This window comes from Egretta garzetta, unplaced genomic scaffold, assembly GCF_000687185.1.
Source record: "Egretta garzetta isolate BGI_Z169 unplaced genomic scaffold, ASM68718v1 scaffold234, whole genome shotgun sequence".
Lineage (NCBI taxonomy): Eukaryota > Metazoa > Chordata > Aves > Pelecaniformes > Ardeidae > Egretta > Egretta garzetta.
Genome location: NW_009259528.1, coordinates 567186 through 575225, shown reverse-complemented (window position 1 = coordinate 575225; position 8040 = coordinate 567186). Strand labels below are relative to the sequence as shown.

The following is an 8040-nucleotide window of genomic DNA, read 5'->3' as shown; positions in this document are numbered from 1 at the left end:
CGCGCAGCGTGGGGCTGAGCGCCGTCCCCGCGATCCGTCCCACCGTAAGCGTCCACGGGCCGCGCCACGGCGCGTACGCTTTATCGAGCACATACCAACGGCAGCTCCCCGCGGTGAACCGTGCGGTGCTTCCCACCCGCACGCCGCTCACGGCCAACAAACCAAATCGCTCAGACAATCTCTGTTGGTTTAGAAATTGAAAAGCCGCGTCCACCCTTGGAGGAAAAAAATAAAAATCAGCATTCCCTCCCAGAAAGCAGGCACGCGAGTTAACCGTTTCATCCATTACGGGATGCCTGTCGCTCTGCCAGGATCACGGAGCGGCTGGCTGCAAAAGCAGAGGGGGCTGCACAGCTCCTGACAGAGGGACAGGGTAGCGCGCAGCAAGGGAACACACCCTGCCCGCCTACAGCAGCACGGGAACCGCAGAGACCCGGCAGCGCCGTCCTCCCCGCCACGGAAAGAGGAAGCCAAACAAATTGCAGGGAAGGAGATGAGAGGGAGGGAGAGGAAGGAGGATTTACATCCGCGGGCGCTGTAGCTTTCTGCAAGCAGCTGGGCGAAGCCCAGATTAGCAAGGTGAGATCGCAAGAGAAGCAGAGCACGGTTGGAAAACACCTGATGAAGCCAAAGCGAAAAGATGAACGGCAGAGTCGGTAACGGAGCAGCGGCCACACGGCAGAGCGCAATACTCCTTTAAGTCAAGCTTCAGCAGCAGGATGCAGAAGGGCCGCTGGAAATAAGCCCTTCCCGCAGGTAAATGCTCCGAAGACACTCCAGAGAGGTCCAAAGGATGCAACGTCCCTGCTGCGTACCTGGGCGAGCAAACCAAGGCAGTCACAGTTAGGCTGGCGTTTCTGAAGCACGGGGGCTCCTCTGGGCAGTGGAGCGGTTCGGATGTCCCAGCACCACCAAAACTCATCTGAGGAGGAGCCCGTGAGAGGGGGACACCGGTACAACCCCGTTCAGCCACCCCACGGCAGGCTCCCTGACCACACAGCGCTCCCTCGAGGCCTGGGAAGCGCATATACACGTTAGTAAACAGAATATTGCAAGAATACGAAACAAATGGGGGCCAACCTGGCGCGGTGGCTGCTCTACCTGCCCGTCCCATGGTCAGGCTCGCTCTGCAGGACAGTCCTCACACCGTGCTCGGACATGCATCTTTTAGGCGAATCCTAAGAATGTCTTCCGGATCTTCTATGCCTGATAAAATACGGCATTTTAATAATCTTCCATGTAGAAAGATCACAAACATTCCCCACCAGTCCTCTGCTAATGCCCGTGCTCCTCCTGCCACAGCGCTGTTGAAATGAGTGCTGATGGAAAACCAAGTTCTATTTCAGAAACAGTAAGATCGAGTCCTGCAAAGTTTTCATACCAAGAGTTATTGAACAGTCACAGTAATCTGCGTTGGGGTTTGCTGGGGGTTTTTTTGGTTTGGGTGGGTTTTGAGGGGGTGAGGGTGGGGCTGCATTACCAGAGATCGCACAGAACATAAATACACGTGAAATTTGCTTTTAAAAGCAATTATATTCTAACCTGTCCTTAGGCACTGCAGAGCCTTTTCACCGGGTCTGAAAACACCTACATTCACAGATATTTAATGTGGGCGAGGGGTAAGAGTCCCGTGGCAGAAATCCCAATGAAATATGCAGCTCACCCCATGTGGCACCACAACAGCGCTGAGAAAAAGTCTTATTATAGGTTGTGCTTCATGTCGTTAGTGAAACAATGCAGGGACGTGATTTAATCTGATCCCGAGACAAACTTGTGTGGGTCTGAATCAGTCTTTGGCAGCCAAATTACAAGAGCCTGACCTTGGAGGAACAGCCCAGGAGCAAACCCAGCATCTCCCAGCAAGCACCAGCACACAGCAAACCCAACAGCTGGTGCGGGAACCAGCCCGGTCCAGCGCGGCGTGCGCGCATGGGCAACGCTGCCGGCCTCGTCCAAACCGAAATGCAGGACGTGCCACGCACACAGCACCACGCGAATCCAGGTTTAAGGGGAAAAATGCTGATCTAGACCAGAAAACCAGCGGCTATAGGACAGCACAGGGACATCACGTTCCCATCTGTCACGGGGATTTCTTGCCCTCCCTGGAGAGCCCAGGGTGATCTGCAGGAGGCGGCAGCGCTGAAGGCTCCCCTCGCTTTCCGGAGGAGTAACGAGGAAGGATCAATATTTAGAAAGAGCAGTACAGCCCCTGGGGAGGGGAGCACCACGCACACAGCGCCAGCCCAAGTGTCAGGAAGCCTGCATCTCCTTAGTTCACTAAAAGCCAGTTTTTGCCAAGTAACCAATTTCCTTCCACTCTTCATTAAATAAAATATGAAGGGCAGGCAGAGATGTAAAATATAAATGCATACACTTCCATAAGCAACAGGCCCCGCTATTGTAGGTGCTGCATAAATCATTGAGGACGACGGGACTTCTGTCCCCTGACGGAGGGCACGGGCGCCAGGGTCAGTCAGCGGGCAAGGACGTTTCACATCAGCAAGCGCTGCGTTTATATTCGCCTTCGTGATCCACGCCGCCCACAAACAGCAGAAACCGCTTTGGTTCATGTATTGCTTTAGTCAGGCCAAGGGGGCGAGAGGCAGAATCAAACCTCAAGACAAATGTCGGATGGCTTTGGTGTGGATCTCCACCGAGCAGAGAACTTGCAGTGGGGCGGCAGGGCGCTCCCCGGTTCGGTAACCGCACGGCCCCTCCGCCAGGCTGCTCCGCCAGGCTGCCCCAAGAGATGCCAGGGGTGCTGATCGGCCCTGCCGAAACTCGCGGCTGTTCTCCAGCACTTTGCCACGCACGCGAGCACAAACACAACGGCTCTACAGCTTCGAGTGTTAGCGCTGACAAGTATGGCTTGGCAGATTTCCCCGGGGAGGGGCAACAGCGACCGACGGAAGGCTCGCCCCTGGTCACTGGCATCTCCTTTTACTTTTGCTTAATTTTTTTTATTTCAGGCAGCCGACTGACAAATAACACTGTGGCAGTGCTCACGTTTGCAACGCGCATCTTCCCCTTCTTGGATTTGCAAAATTTGACTCAAAAGGCGCAGTGGCTTTCACACCACTGGCACCTGCCCCCTCAGCGTTCAGTCGGGAAAGCCGAAAACTGCCTTTAACGTTAGGATGTGGTCTAAAATATTTTCAGACTACCTTTTCACTACTCCGTATTTGCAAAGTGGCCTTGAGGTGGCCTTTAACTTGCAGCCAGGTGAACGAGTTCACTGGCAGGGGTTGCCCAGAGAGGGGGTGGAGGCCCCATCCCTGGGAACATTCCAGGCCAGGTTGGCCGGGGCTGTGAGCAACCTGCTGTGGTTCAAGGTGTCCCTGCTCCTGCAGGGGGGTTGGGCTGGGTGACCTCTGGGGGTCCCTTCCCACCCAAAACATTCTGTGATTCTATGATTCAGACTGAAGCCTGTGCTTAGTTGTACAAGCAACTTCTCGAGGAGAGGAAAGGACATGCAGAGCTGCGAGACAGCAGTGCTCGGGTCTTTATGGGACTCCATACTACTCCTTCCCACCACGCAGGGCTGTGAAGCTCAACAGGTCCCCGCTGAAGCTCCAGAAATAGCAGATCTGCCCCAAGGACGGGGAAAACCCGAAGCCACGAATTACTCATGGTTGTCACCTCCCCCGATTATTCAGAGGTTCTACAGAACTGAAAGTCATCTTCATAGCCAAAGCGACTTGAGTAAAAAAACACTGACGCTTACCTATTTTGAAAGATACTTATAGACAGGGATTCCTCCCTACCTCAAAGCTCTGCATAAAGCTGAATTTATTGATGCAGCCCCATGATTCATCCGTAGAGCAAGCTGTAGGTGACAAACCGTATTATGCTGGAATCTAGCAGAATCAGGAAGAAAAATGAGGATTACTCATCCCAAACCAAGACCTAGACAGAAACCACTATGGGTGTCTGTGCCCTCTGTAGCTTTTTTCTTCCTTATTTTCCTTCCCACCAGCAGTAGCGTTGGTTCTTACCCCATGGCCTACAGCTTGTCTCTGCCCCGCCGGTCAGCCCCCCCAGCTGAGCCGCACACGCTCCAGACCAGGGCTCAGGAGGAAACGGAGAGGCTGCGAGAACAGGGCAGTGCGAAACCCTTGCCCAACCAGAGGGCGGAATATTTTAGCTAACCTTGTGACAGACGGGCAGCATTGCCCGCAGCCGGCGAGCCCCAGCAGCCTCCTCCCCTTCCAAGGGTTTTTACAAGAAGGAGAACCAGTCTGAAAGGATCCCGAGGACCGTAAATAAATTATGGCCCTGTTCATCAATTAGCTCAGGCTGCACCGAAAGGAAAGCCACAGCGGGCTCTGTAATCACTCAAAATAAACTCCTCTGACGGGATCGCTCCTGTGCTGATGGCTCGATTATGCCCGGGAAGACCGTTACAGAACATTAAACATTAACAAAAGTCTGAGCCCGTGCTACTTTTCTCCCAGATAAATCTAATTCAGTAACCGAGTGCTTTTAGCTTAAGTAACCCTAAATTATCGGATCAATCCTTTTCCCACCTCTTCCTCACAAGTTGCAAAAGCCAGGCCGCTTCATACAGGGGCAATGTTTGCAAATAGTCCCTTTGCCAGACAGTTGTATTTTTGTTATACAGGGAAGGTATTTTTGTAATTTAAAAATATATACGGTTGGGGAGAGGGTTGTTTATGCAAACACAGTAGCTCAGAAATCAAACCAGGGGCAAGCTGTTCCCCTGGGTTACGAGGGTTTACTGGAGCCTCCCTGGAAGAGTTGCTTCATGCCTCTCAACCCCAGTCCCGAGCAAACCGTGCCACAGCTTACGGTTTCTGAAACTGCAGGAACTGTGAAGATGAAGAAACTCTTAACACAGCAGAAAGTTGCTTTCATTTCTCATTTTGCATTTGCAAGATATTATTTGTTTTCATAGCTTCAAGTTTAACAGGACCAGGGATACCCCCACCACCTGAACCATCTCCCCATTCTCTTTCTGCAACTGTGTCCACGCAGAAGAGCGCCCCGAGGCTTGCCCAGGCCAGATCCTTGCTGTTCTAACCTCAGAACGAGGTGCAGACACGTTGCCGAGGGCTGAACAATGCCAGGATTTCACTGCTGATTTAGGTAGGGACAGACAAACCAGTGTCCCCAAAGGCAAGCATGTGGCTGATATTAAAAGAGAAAATTTCAAAACACGAATGGAGTTATAAATAATGAGGAAAAAAACCACAGAATGCTGGGAAGAGTAAGAAACTGAAATCAAAGCTGCACCAAAACGAACTAGCTGGTGGTCTTCCTAGTAAACCCTCCTCATCCTTGATGCTTAATGCTCACCAATCCCAAAGCATCAGCTTCCCCAGTAGAAATAAATTGGATTTAACTGGGTTCAACTTCATGTTTTTAAGAAGTCTAACAGCGTCAACATTTTTACTTCTGAAAAATCTGCTCGGTCGCTAAAGTGATCTTTTAAATTTACAAGAAAAGTGTTATGTGCCTCTCTGGGACCAATGAATTTTTCCTCCTGGTTACAAAAAGCAGCCACTGGGGAGAAACAAGGGAGAAAGCGCCCCGAAGCATTTTGAAACTTAGCGGAGTAAAACTAGCCGCCTGTCTTCAGGATTCTTGTCCAGAGGCTGAAAGAGTAACTTCAGTTCTTAAATTCACTTTTAAAACACAGAATTATTCCAGTATCACAGATCAAGAGGTAAAAGTCAACTCGATACTGAATTCCACCAAGCTCTAGGTACGCTTATACCTACAGCCCCTGGGAAAGGGTAAATGCTGCCTGTCTTCCAGGCCTTTGCCCAGGGCAAGTGTTAGGGCACGGGGTTTCTGCACCAAAGGCGATACAGCTGCACGAGTTAGTGATGCTGAACTAACTGCTGTCTTCTCTCCACCACCTCTGCGCAGGGAACAGGCGGTGCCGAGCGCTTGCTGGTTTTTAGGACCCACCTAAGATGGGTATCCAGGGTACCCGAAATGCCCCTGCATATCTCCTCCTCTGTTTGGCACCGAACAGGATGGCTCACCGGTTAGCGACGCGTGGCTGGGAGGGCTGCGAGGACAGGAGCTCGCTGAGCCAAGGAGCAGCCTGAGAAACCAGTCACACTGTTCTCAAGACCAACAAAGAGTTAAAAAAACAATGCAAACAAAAATAAACCCAAACTGCCAAAACCAGACAAAAAAAGCATGAGGAAACAAACTTTTCAGCAAAGAAAATTATAGTTTCCTTTACTGGCTTTTGCCCTTATTTTAGGAAAGGCAGCATTACAAAGGACTGGCAATAACCACGAGGAGAAGCCATAAACACCAGCGACCAGTTGCCCACAAAACACTGAGCAGGGGCCACTTCTTTAAAAGCCACGCTGGAAAAGCCTGGTGTCTGCAGAGCACACCACGTGTCTGCCTCGGCTGGTGGCTGCCCTGCTCCTGACACTTCTCGTGCTTACTGCAAAACAGAGTCTCTCGTGGAGTGCAGCATCATAACCATTTACTTTGGTTAGTGAAATTAAGGCCCCGGTACTTTCTGTGTGTTTTTTCCAACTACTCAAACTCCCCCTATGAACTATCAGGACACATACGATTCAAACAGCAACGTAAAATCTCCTCAGTACTTTGCTCTCGATTTGGGCAGGCTAACCCGCATCGGCTCAGCCCTGGCCAGAGACGGCGGCGCACGTGCTGTGGCAGATTTAAACCCCAGCTGACGCTACCCACACGAAGCGCTGGGGACCCTCACGAAGCGCTGGAGCTGCTCACCTGAATTCCACCCTGAGCTGACCTGACCCTCACGAAGCGCTGGAGCTGCTCACCTGAATTCCACCCTGAGCTGACCTGACCCTCACGAAGCGCTGGAGCTGCTCACCTGAATTCCACCCTGAGCTGACCTGACCCTCACGAAGCGCTGGAGCTGCTCACCTGAATTCCGCCCCGAGCTGACCTGACCCTCACGAAGCGCTGGAGCTGCTCACCTGAATTCCGCCCCGAGCTGACATTACCGACACGAAGCGCTGGAGCTGAATTCCGCTCCAGTCCCTGCGCACCCGGACGGGGGTGCCTGTGCCAGCAGAGCTCAACAGGCCCTTTCTCGGCGGCATCCCCCCTCTCCTGCCTTCTGTGCCCACCCTGCTCCCTGGTGCTTGGGCGGCTGCGGGTGGAAAACCTGCTCTTTGCCTGGTTTTCTGCTGAGCTGGGTGACCGAAGTAGCTTGGCCCGCAGCCACACAAGCACAGGCAAGTGCTTCCCCTTTCGGTGGCAGCAGCGAGTTGTCAGAGCAGCTCGGCTGTATGTTGAAACCATACCTCAAGTTTCCTAATGCGCCTTTCTATTTTTAACCCGAGTCATTTCCCCCCCCTCTCTGCCATGCAGACAGCTGCAGAAAGCAGCTGGAGACAATCGGGTGCTCCATCAGGCCAATTTTCCGAGCCAAAAAAATCATCCACGGGCTGGCGGCAAGCGCACGAGGGGCAGCAGAGACACTCTCAAACGCTGCCCTGAACCCGCAGCCCAAGGCAGCCGGGAGGGAACGGCGCTGTCCTCTCTTCCCCGACCCCCGCGGCCGTGACGGCTCTCACCGAACATGGCACGTGGTGACCTGCTTGCCCAAAGGCCTGCCGCTCTCCTGGTTCACGTAAACCAGCTGAGATCTCAGTCAGCCCCTCTTGTCCCTAAAACTTCAAGGAGAAAGGCTCAAGCAGAGATTCAGAGCGTGGACCCACTTCTGCGCTTAGCTGCCCGGGCCGGCTCTCCCGGGACGGAGCCGGAGGGACCGCTGCTGCGGGCCAGCCTTCCCACCCGGCGCAGCACTCGAGAGCTCTGGCTGGGACGGCTCCGGGGCAGAGACCTCCTTGGACAAGCTCACATGCCTCAGGGAAAGGTCCGGATCCATCTTCTCCAGGTTTGGATATCTCCTCCTCAGGCACTTGGTATTAGGGGTAACAGACACACGGCAAACCCCGAATTCTCTCCTCACGTGGTAGAACAGCTTTGAAAAGCTGAGCTTTAAGCGGATAAGGTGCAGCTGCCCTGTAAAGGCAGACAAGCAATAATGAAAACAGT

General features: G+C 52.9%; 1 protein-coding gene across 9 annotated transcripts in view; it reads right to left on the bottom strand.

The window, feature by feature from the left end:
- Positions 1 to 8040, bottom strand: part of SGMS1 (sphingomyelin synthase 1) — a 76446-nt gene that overhangs the window by 28239 nt on the left and 40167 nt on the right. The window contains exon 3 of one of the 9 annotated variants that reach the window (XM_035893065.1): positions 1081 to 1206. The exons of the other annotated variants lie outside the window; for them this stretch is intronic. The gene's annotated coding sequence lies outside the window, so the exon portion shown is untranslated. The remainder of the gene's footprint in view (positions 1 to 1080; positions 1207 to 8040) is intronic. 9 annotated transcript variants of the gene reach the window in all.